Raw genomic sequence first — 12,185 nt, forward strand, 5'->3', positions numbered from 1 at the left:
GGTGATAAATTTAACTCTTGATTGCACTTGTAAAAATAATTAAGATATGAAACAATATAATTTTTTACATAGAGCCTACAAGTTCGTTTAAAAATATGTTTTATTTTGTCCACTTATATTTGATTTCTTATAATTGGGTAACGAATTCAAGGGTCATGCTAGAATAGCTCTTTCCTCCCATGAGGATTGATTTAATATAATATCATTACATCTTGATATAATATTCTACATCCGAGATCTCCTTGGGAAATTGGATATTTTGAATATTTCTTCATCATTTGAATTTGTAAGGCATTTTCATTTTTGATAATCCTACACACTTAAGTCCTAGTTCATTGGAGAGTTTTCAAAATAGTTTTTCTTATGTAATGCTTTATTTATCTGCCACAATAGATTCTTAGTTCCAACTCATCCGTACTTAATAGGTCTACATATTTTATCACAAGAAATAAGAGTAGATTTTTTCATCAAATTTTGTACCTTTCCAAAAAAGGTTCTCATTTCTTCACTAAATTTGAATAAGCCCCACATGGAAATGATATGTATGACATTAAAATTTATCTAGGGATCACTAACAAGGTTCCTTAGTTAATTTGGCTTGCTAGAACCAATAAATTTGAGAAAAGTGAGGCTAGTGGGATTGAAAATAATTATACCATTTACACTATTGAATAGTCATTGAGACATTAATATTGATTCCGTTGAGAAGGTCCTAATTATGTGTATACTATAATAAATGCCAATAATATGTTCATCACTAATGTCACAACTTAAATGGGGTATTAGTATTCATTGAGAGGGAAAATTGATTGCTTAGCACTAGGATGTAATATATGCCAACTTGTGTGGTAGAGGTTATTTAATGATTTCACAATCATATATTCAAGACTATATTTTGGTTCCCTTTGGGTTAAGTGTATTTGTTGGGTATTTTGATATAAATAGTTACAATATTTATATCTAGTTTAAAATAAATAGTGTTAGGTCCATATCGTCGTTTGATGTCAAAAGGTAAGAATATTAACATCACTCATGTCAAAGAGAAATGAAAAATATTGTAATTGATGTCAAAAGGTAAGTCATGACAAAATTGATGTAATGCCTCGCTCGGGAACCCAAGAGAAATAAACCTAATATGTGACAAAGTTTACTGAACTATTTCTTTTTTAAAGTTTAAACGACATCAAGATAACATTAATGCGGAAGCAATAAGAACATACCTATCAAATACACATTTGCAATTACAGATACAGTTTCAATTCCTCAAGGATTCCTTTACGTTGAGTCACATTTAATAATTTTAAATTAATTAGTTTAAGTTTCAAGTACAATGTCTCATGATCATAAAGAAATAACAGATACATAATCACATAAGCAAAGCATAAGTATATCTAATACAATGAAAGTACATCCACTAAATAACATCCACTGCACATGTCGCAGGGTATGTGAAAATAGATACAATAAATCAAGATACATGATAACGTATATACATCATCTGAAAGGAAGTCTCTAAGATAAGAAATAAGAATGATAAAGGTACATCTTCTGCAACGAACATCCAACAGCTAGCAATGTGAAGGAGAACCCAAATGGTAAGAAGACACTACCTCCCGACCACGTGGTTACCTAGTCAGGCTTCCACTCCCACCGTGCAGGGAAGATAATGAATGATCCACAAACAGCTATCAAACATAAAACATTCCTAGGCAAGGTACCCCTAATAGCCAAAACTACCTCAAAGGTAACACATACTACTCAAGAAGATAAAATAAACCAAAAGTAAGAACACTCAATCCAATACTGACACCACATAACCAAACATCATACACGAACCAAGTATAAACCAAATACCAAGATCACAAGATAAAGTCAACAAAAGACAATCACCTCAAGTCAAAAGCCACATGTCAAAAGTACAACATCCATGAATCACCAATCATCATTAATGAAAGTAAATACCCATAATGAACATATCCAACAATAAATACACCACCAGAGGTACACATAATCTAGAGAGGAGACTCAGGCTACATACTAAGGAGTGTCATCACATGGCTACTTGAGTTACCCTGGACTGATCTCTTAAGAGACCTCGAACCCTCAAGTGTTGAGTTACCCTGGACTGGTTACTCTGAACTTCGGACCCTCAACATCACACATATGGAAAACTAGAAAGCCCTCTCAAGAAGACGAGGCACTCATCTCATTCCCATCCTTAGTCTATACAAGCACTAAAGGCATGGGTAGATCAAAAATATCTAACCTATCTTTTTAGTGTGTTTCCCCCCATAAATTTTAATTACTAGATTATCACTTATTACATAACTTGCATTAGGTTACCCTGGCACTGACCACTTTGGGTCCCGGACCCCTATGCAAGCCACTCCCAAGTCATGTACCTAGACAACCTCTCCTAAGCACATAAATTCCACAGCTGTGTCCCATACCACAACACCCATAAAAATCAAACTCGACTCCTTAACAGGCAACCTGATAACAAGATGGTTCTCCCATTCGAGTACACATAAATGCTCCACAAAGTAAACCTCATAAATATAATCTCCAATATGAATCACAAAACACATCATGCAAACTAGCCACATAAATGGTATAACATAAATCCCACAAAACCTCTGGTGTACGTCCTAGACTAGTCAACATCTAATCAACTCCAAAATTCCAAAGCATAGACCATACAAGCAAAACAATACAGTTTTATAGTTGGGTTTGATTTGAAAAGACATAATAGAGTCAAAAATAACATTTTCAATTTGCATTTCAATGAACGTTTAAGTGTATAAGATTCTCAGTTTATTACACAAGTCAACTCTATAAAATTACCCCATTTATTTATTTGACTTAAATATGTAAAATTACCTTCATAATAATAGTCATTTTCCCAAAAGCATTATCTGAGGATAATCGATTATTTATTTAAGTTATAAAAAATAACAATTGCTAATTTTAATAAAATCATTACAATCTTATTAAATTTACACATTTAATAAAATTATACATTGTTATATAATTTTCATATTAATCATTCCTAATTAAAACAAATTTAATTAAGTTAATTAATAACTTTGTTTATCTATATCTCAATTATTCATAATTTATTTAGTTATTAATAATAATATAATTTTAAAATTTAATAATTAAAATTTTATATAATTAAAATTTAATAACTTAAAATTTAAACAAAATTAAAATTTAATTAAAATTGAATTATAAATAAAGTACAATTTAAAAAAAAAACATACATATGAATTACGTTTATAGCCCGCCGGCTTTAAAGACTGGTCGTAGCCCCTTCGAACCCTGCGGCAACCCTGCCATAGCAGGTTGCTGCCGCAGCAGCAGTACATGGTACTACTGCGACAGCGGCCGTCCGCCGAACTATGGAGGACACGGGGGTAGGGGGTGGGTAAGACCCGCCCCTCCCCATGTAATAATTTTTTTTTAATTATATATTTTTTTTATAAAAAATAAATCGCCCACGCCAGCCCATAAAAATATAACTTTATTATTATTATTTTTTTAAAACGTTTTCTTTATAAACAAAAGATTTGTTTATTCTATAAATATAGAATTTATTAAATAACCTTCTCTTTAATACGTACATGTATATATATATATATATATATATATATATATATATATATATATATATATATATATATATATATATATATATATATTATTATTATTTTTTATAAATGATTTAAACTTTTAGTCTAATAGGAAAAATAAATCGAACCCTTCAAATTTTCAATCCTACGATTTCCATTCCCAAAAACAAACTTTTTCCAAATTTAAATCTCTAAATTCCAATTTAATTCAAAAGCCCAGATCCCGATTTATTACCAATTTCTTTCAATTGTAGAACGAGGTTATCTAAATAGTTTTTCAATCTCGATTTCCAGAAGAAATCAAATAGCAAAAGATTCAAAAGAAAGGTAGCAAGATTCATTCAATAAAATTTGAGAAAGCAATTTTCAACAAGCACGAAGAAGACAGAGATCCGAAAGTGTTTCTAGAATGGTTCACAAACCCTACCTTGATCTGATGCTAACGATCTGGTGAAAACCTTGCTAATCCAAACCCTTCAAAGCTTCCAAAGATTTCTTTGTTCCCCTTCCAAAAGTGTGTTCCCTCAAACCTATCCATGTAATAATGACCCCAAAACCCTCTAATATAGAATCTAATTACCTTTTAGGGTTTTTGTCTCTACCACTCAAAAATAGAATAATTACTTTATTTAATTAATTCATTCATGCACAATTAATTTTTCTTTTTAAATTAAAATATTCTTTTTATTATTCCTTCATGCACTTTAAGTGAATTGTTAAATTACTTTATTTAACTATCCACTTGACTTCTATTTTAATCAATTTATAACTTATAAATCTCATGCGCACATAATGCGATTAAGTATCTTCATTAATTTCACATGTTTAATCTTTTCAATTAATTTCTTTTATTTTCAACTCATGCATAAATCATGCGAACTATAATATTTATGATAATTAAACATCTTTTCACTTTTAATTTCATTTTTAAAAACTTAATTGATAAAATATTTATTAACTTAAATAACAATAATATTTAGCATTTATTTAAAAAAATGCACTCTAAATATATTATTATTAAATTAAATAAATATAATCATGTTCTAAATTTAATCTTAAAACTTTTATCTTCCAATTCAATTCTTTATATTTAATTAATTTCTCAATTAATTAAATATAATTAAATATTCAAAATATCATAATTATTTTCCATTAAATTAAATCATTAATTTAATCTTTTAATTAGACTTAATTAATAGAAAATACATCAAACACTCACAAAACAACATACACACAAAATACTCACGGGTTTAAAAAGGGTAAATAGTCTGTTACGAGTCCTCCTTGCAGGACAAGTATTATAGGCTTATGGCTAGGATTGGACCTGATCATTATCTTCCCATTCTCACCATTTGAGTATTTGTAATAGGGCACGCTCATCTTGGCAATTCAGGGAAGTCAATGCCCGGTACCTGCATTCTGCATAAAAGACGAGCATGTACATGTATATAATATATCTAAACTAAACAGACAATGGCGGGGAGTGGTTCATCGTGTAGATCCCGACTAGCAGGTGACTACGACTCCCTCCCTTAACCACATCAAAAACTTCAGACAGAAAGATAAAATAAACACGCGCACCATACACATGCAAGTATGGGGTAAGTATTGTAAAAATCACAAGTCTAACATCAAATGCGTACATATAATAATGCATCTCTATCAATACAACATAATCATCATTAAAGACATCATGTTAACATTTTATGAAAGAAACCACATTTACTAACTAGGATCATCAAAATATCATTAACAACACATGAATGAAATCAACTAAGCAATAATAACCGATACATTTGTAATTCAAGACATGAAATAATATCATAATATTATAAATCCAGTATCTCTAAAACTAATCAATGCATAAAATCAGCCTAAGGAATTTGACAATGATAATAGAAATGCGAACTAGGGGCAGACACTACATCCACCCCCCTAGAATTAGGCTTACTCCTGGAAGCCCATTACAAAGAAACATGAATCAAACTCAGAAACTCAAAACTAAGGTCCACGATCAGGGCAATTGATCGCTCTATGACCATATTGTCCACAAAAGTAGCGATCTCCACTAAAGCCTCCCTGAGTTCCAGGTGTACGCAACTGATCAAAACTACCAACACTAGCATCCTCACTGAGAGCTTGAGGAACTCGATCCAACCTATTGCGCATACTACGCTTCCAGTTGCGATAGTTCCCTGACTGTGAACCACCACTGTTACCATGGAAGAACTTTCTTCTCGGCTTCTCTAGATTACTTCTAGAGAAGTTAGGAGAATTTCTAGAACTTCCAGCCCCTTGAGACTGGTTATCCCTCAATGCTCCTGAATAAAGTGCCCCACTAGCCTAAACACCTGGTAGGCCACCTTGGCCTGAAGTCACACTCACCTCAACCAAAGTAGCTTGCAATATAGCATCCTTAAGGGTTTTAGGTTGGAAAACCTTAACACCCCCAATGATGTTAGCATTAAGTCCTCTAATGAAATGTTGGACCATCAATGGTGAGCTATCACTAATTTCTGCATAAGACATAAGCTCGAAGAACTTACGCTCATACTCCACCATAGTCTTGGTACCCTGTCTCAAGTCATGGAACTCATCTGCCCTCTGAAGTTGCCATTGCTCTGATAGAAATCGCTCATGGAAGTGTTCAAGGAACAACTCCCATGTAACAGTCTGCATATTTATCCCAAGTTTCTTCTCCTCCATATTCCACCAAATCGCTGCAAAGAGCTCTAAATGGGTGATGGCATATCTTGCTTTGACATTGGAGTCAAAGTCTTGCATGGAAAAACATCTATCTAGAGCAATCAACCAATTCTCAGCATCATATCCAGTACCTTCTCCATTAAAAGGTTTGATCTTGACCCGTAATAGGTCCTTCATCTGGATGGACTGGCTAGACTGCCTTATGCTCTCTAGGTGCCTCCCTCTAGGACTCATGGACCTATCTCTATCTCCATGCTCTGAATGATGAGCTCTATCCTATAACGGTAGGCGTGCTAGGATCTCCTTGACCAAGTCTCTAGTGACTGGTCCTTCTATCTCAACATCTTGCTTAACACTAGCATCCTCTCTAGCCTCTTCCTGAATAGGGTTCCCCGAATGGACCAAGGAAGGAATACGGTGACTAACTCTCCCATGACTTCTACCATGTCCTGAGCTATGACCCCTAGCAATGGATCTAGAATCAGAAGTCATCTCTCCTACAACACCCAAACATAACAACGACATCTAAGAATCCAACATAACCATAGGGTCATAACTTACTGACATAAAGCAATAATCCAAAAAATTTATAAGTTTTCTAGTTCCATGTTCAGAATTTGTATCATTTCAGAGTTTAATGTTCAACTATTTGGTTTCAAGTTTGATGTCAATATAAGTTTGTCGTTTAAATAAGTTGCAAGTTTACTAATTGCTCAAGTGATGGCGCACATAATGCCCAGAGTTCCCAATGTTGAAACTCTGGCTCTGATACCACATGTAAGGCCCCGCTCGGGAACCCAAGAGAAATAAACCTAATATGTGACAAAGTTTACTGAACTTTTTTTTTTTTAAAGTTTAAACGACATCAAGATAACATTAATGCGGAAGCAATAAGAACATACCTATCAAATACACATTTGCAATTACAGATACAGTTTCAATTCCTCAAGGATTCCTTTACGTTGAGTCACATTTAATAATTTTAAATTAATTAGTTTAAGTTTCAAGTACAATGTCTCATGATCATAAAGAAATAACAGATACATAATCACATAAGCAAAGCATAAGTATATCTAATACAATGAAAGTACATCCGCTAAATAACATCCACTGCACATATCGCAGGGTATGTGAAAATAGATACAATAAATCAAGATACATGATAACGTATATACATCATCTGAAAGGAAGTCTCTAAGATAAGAAATAAGAATGATAAAGGTACATCTTCTGCAACGAACATCCAATAGCTAGCAATGTGAAGGAGAACCCAAATGGTAAGAAGACACTACCTCCCGACCACGTGGTTACCTAGTCAGGCTTCCACTCCCACCGTGCAGGGAAGATAATGAACGATCCACAAACGGCTATCAAACATAAAACATTCCTAGGCAAGGTACCCCTAATAGCCAAAACTACCTCAAAGGTAACACATACTACTCAAGAAGATAAAATAAACCAAAAGTAAGAACACTCAATCCAATACTGACACCACATAACCAAACATCATACACGAACCAAGTATAAACCAAATACCAAGATCACAAGATAAAGTCAACAAAAGACAATCACCTCAAGTCAAAAGCCACATGTCAAAAGTACAACATCCATGAATCACCAATCATCATTAATGAAAGTAAATAACCATAATGAACATATCCAACAATAAATACACCACCAGAGGTACACATAATCTACAGAGGAGACTCGGGCTACATACTAGGGAGTGTCATCACATGGCTGCTTGAGTTACCCTGGACTGATCTCTTAAGAGACCCCGGACCCTCAAGCGTTGAGTTACCCTGGACTGGTTACTCTGAACCCCGGACCCTCAACATCACACATATGGAAAACTAGAAAGCCCTCTCAAGAAGACGAGGCACTCATCTCATTCCCATCCTTAGTCTATACAAGCACTAAAGGCATGGGTACATAAAAAATCTCTAACTTATCTTTTTAGTGTGTTTCCCCCCATAAATTTTAATTACTAGATTATCACTTATTACATAACTTGCATTAGGTTACCCTGGCACTGACCACTTTGGGTCCCGGACCCCTATGCTAGCCACTCCCAAGTCATGTACCTAAACAACCTCTCCTAAGCACATAAATTCCACAGTTGTGTCCCATACCACAACACCCATAAAAATCAAACTCGGCTCCTTAACAGGCAACCTGATAACAAGATGGTTCTCCCATTCGAGTACACATAAATGCTCCACAAAGTAAACCTCATAAATATAATCTCCAATATGAATCACAAAACACATCATGAAAACTAGCCACATAAATGGTATAACAGAAATCCCACAAAACCTTTGGTGTACGTCCTAGACTAGTCAACATCTAATCAACTCCAAAATCCCAAAGCATAGACCATACAAGCAAAACAATACAGTTTTATAGTTGGGTTTGATTTGAAAAGACATAATAGAGTCAAAAATAACGTTTTCAATTTGCATTTCAATGAACGTTTAAGTGTATAAGATTCTCAGTTTATTTCACAAGTCAACTCTATAAAATTACCCCATTTATTTATTTGACTTAAATATGTAAAATTACCTTCATAATAATAGTCATTTTCCCAAAAGCATTATATGAGGATAATCGATTATTTATTTAAGTTATAAAAAATAACAATTGCTAAATTTAATAAAATCATTACAATCTTATTAAATTTACACATTTAATAAAATTATACATTGTTATATAATTTTCATATTAATCATTCCTAATTAAAACAAATTTAATTAAGTTAATTAATAACTTTGTTTATCTATATCTCAATTATTCATAATTTATTTAGTTATTAATAATAATATAATTTTAAAATTTAATAATTAAAATTTTATATAATTAAAATTTAATAACTTAAAATTTAAACACAATTAAATTTTAATTAAAATTGAATTATAAATAAAATATAATTTAAAAAAAAAACATACATATGAATTACGTTTATAGCCCGCCGGCTTTAAAGACTGGCCGCAGCCCCTTCGAACCCTGCGGCAGCCCTACCGTAGCAGGCTGCTGCTGCAGCAACAGTACATGGTACTGCTGCGACAGCGGCCGTCCGCCGAACTAAGGAGGACACGGGGGTAGGGGGTGGGTAAGACCCGCCCCTTCCCATATAATAAATTTTTTTTATTATATATTTTTTTTATAAAAAATAAATCGCCCACGCCAGCCCATAAAAATATAACTTTATTATTATTATTTTTTTAAAACGTTTTCTTTATAAACAAAAGATTTGTTTATTCTATAAATATAGAATTTATTAAATAACCTTCTCTTTAATACGTACATGTATATATATATATATTATATATATATATATATTTATTATTATTATTATTATTTTTTATAAATGATTTAAACTTTTAGTCTAATAGGAAAAATAAATCGAACCCTTCAAATTTTCAATCCTACGATTTCCATTCCCAAAAAAAAACTTTTTCCAAATTTAAATCTCTAAATTCCAATTTAATTCAAAAGCCTGGATCTCGATTTATTACCAATTTCTTTCAATTGCAGAATGAGGTTATCTAAATAGTTTTTCAATCTCGATTTCCAGAAGAAATCAAATAGCAAAAGATTCAGAAGAAAGGTAGCAAGATTCATTCAATAAAATTTGAGAAAGCAATTTTCAACAAGCACGAAGAAGACAGAGATCTGAAAGTGTTTCTAGAATGGTTCACAAACCCTACCTTGATCTGATGCTAACAATCTGGTGAAAACCTTGCTAATCCAAACCCTTCAAAGCTTTCAAAGATTTCTTTGTTCCCCTTCCAAAAGTGTGTTCCCTCAAACCTGTCCGTGTAATAATGACCCCAAAACCCTCTAATATAGAATCTAATTACCTTTTAGGGTTTTTGTCTCTACCACTCAAAAATAGAATAATTACTTTATTTAATTAATTCATTCATGCACAATTAATTTTTCTTTTTAAATTAAAATATTCTTTTTATTATTCCTTCATGCACTTTAAGTGAATTGTTAAATTACTTTATTTAACTATCCACTTGACTTCTATTTTAATCAATTTATAACTTATAAATCTCATGCGCACTTAATGCGATTAAATATCTTTATTAATTTCACATATTTAATCTTTTCAATTAATTTCTTTTATTTTCAACTCATGCATAAATCATGCGAACTATAATCTTTATGATAATTAAATATCTTTTCACTTTTAATTTCATTTTTAAAAACTTAATTGATAAAATATTTATTAACTTAAATAACAATAATATTTAGCATTTATTTAAAAAAATGCACTCTAAATATATTATTATTAAATTAAATAAATATAATCATGTTCTAAATTTAATCTTAAAACTTTTATCTTCCAATTCAATTCTTTATATTTAATTAATTTCTCAATTAATTAAATATAATTAAATATTCAAAATATCATAATTATTTTCCATTAAATTAAATCATTAATTTAATCTTTTAATTAGACTTAATTAATAGAAAATACATCAAACACTCACAAAACAACATACGCACAAAATACTCACGAGTTTAAAAAGGGTAGACAGTCTGTTACGAGTCCTCCTTGCAGGACAAGTATTATAGGCTTATGGCTAGGATTGGACCTGATCATTATCTTTCCATTCTCACCATTTGAGTATTTGTAATAGGGCACGCTCATCTTGGCAATTCAGGGAAGTCAATGCCCGGTACCTGCATCCTGCATAAAAGACGAGCATGTACATGTATATAATATATCTAAACTAAACAGACAATGGCGGGGAGTGGTTCATCGTGTAGATCCCGACTAGCAGGTGACTATGACTCCCTCCCTTAACCACATCAAACACTTCAGACAGAAAGATAAAATAAACACGCGCACCATACACATGCAAGTATGGGGTAAGTATTGTAAAAATCACAAGTCTAACATCAAATGCGTACATATAATAATGCATCTCTATCAATACAACATAATCATCATTAAAGACATCATGTTAACATTTTTATGAAAGAAACCATATTTACTAACTAGAATCATCAAAATATCATTAACAACACATGAATGAAATCAACTAAGCAGTAATAACTGATACATTTGTAATTCAAGACATGAAATAATATTATAATATTATAAATCCAGTATCTCTAAAACTAATCAATGCATAAAATCAGCCTAAGGAATTTGAGAATGATAACAGAAATGCAAACTAGGGGTAGACACTACAATTGATGGAGGAATGTTTGGCACTACGATAAAGACACCATCATAAAAATATGCAAAATATTTATAAGAATGGTAGGATGTTTCCGTCAAGGTGTCATCTCAATTGATGAAGACTTAAATGTCAAAATTAAAAGGGCCAACCCCTCTTATCGTGATATCCTTCCTTTATGGAGAATTATTGAATGAAAATACATGTTGGTTTATTTAAAACAAATTCATTGGGATGGAGATCCATACTAGGAAAACACAATTGAACACTTAAACATAATTATATTTTGTTTGGGCCAACCTAGTTGGAAGGTTTCATCTCTTGGTGGAAGAGACATTTTACAAGGTATACAAAAAGAAGACTTTAGGATTATTTGTCAAACAACTAAGGGATATCTTTCATAATCATAATACAATAAAGAACATATATATCAAGAGTAAATTATAAAAAACATGCTTATGATTAAATCTAACAAGAGTTTATGAGAAGATTCTCAAAGCATGTTAGAACAAATATTTTGGAGCATATTATAGTAGGCCTTTAGACATATTAGAGTATACTTACACGAAGATCTATAATAATTTTTTAAATTTGATTGAATACATAATTTGTGAAGACTTTGATTAGATTTATAAGAAGGCTTATGAACATT

The sequence above is a fragment of the Cupressus sempervirens genome, chromosome 8 (genome assembly GCF_028749045.1).
Source record: "Cupressus sempervirens isolate cs-2001-9-10 chromosome 8, ASM2874904v1, whole genome shotgun sequence".
NCBI classification, from domain to species: domain Eukaryota; kingdom Viridiplantae; phylum Streptophyta; class Pinopsida; order Cupressales; family Cupressaceae; genus Cupressus; species Cupressus sempervirens.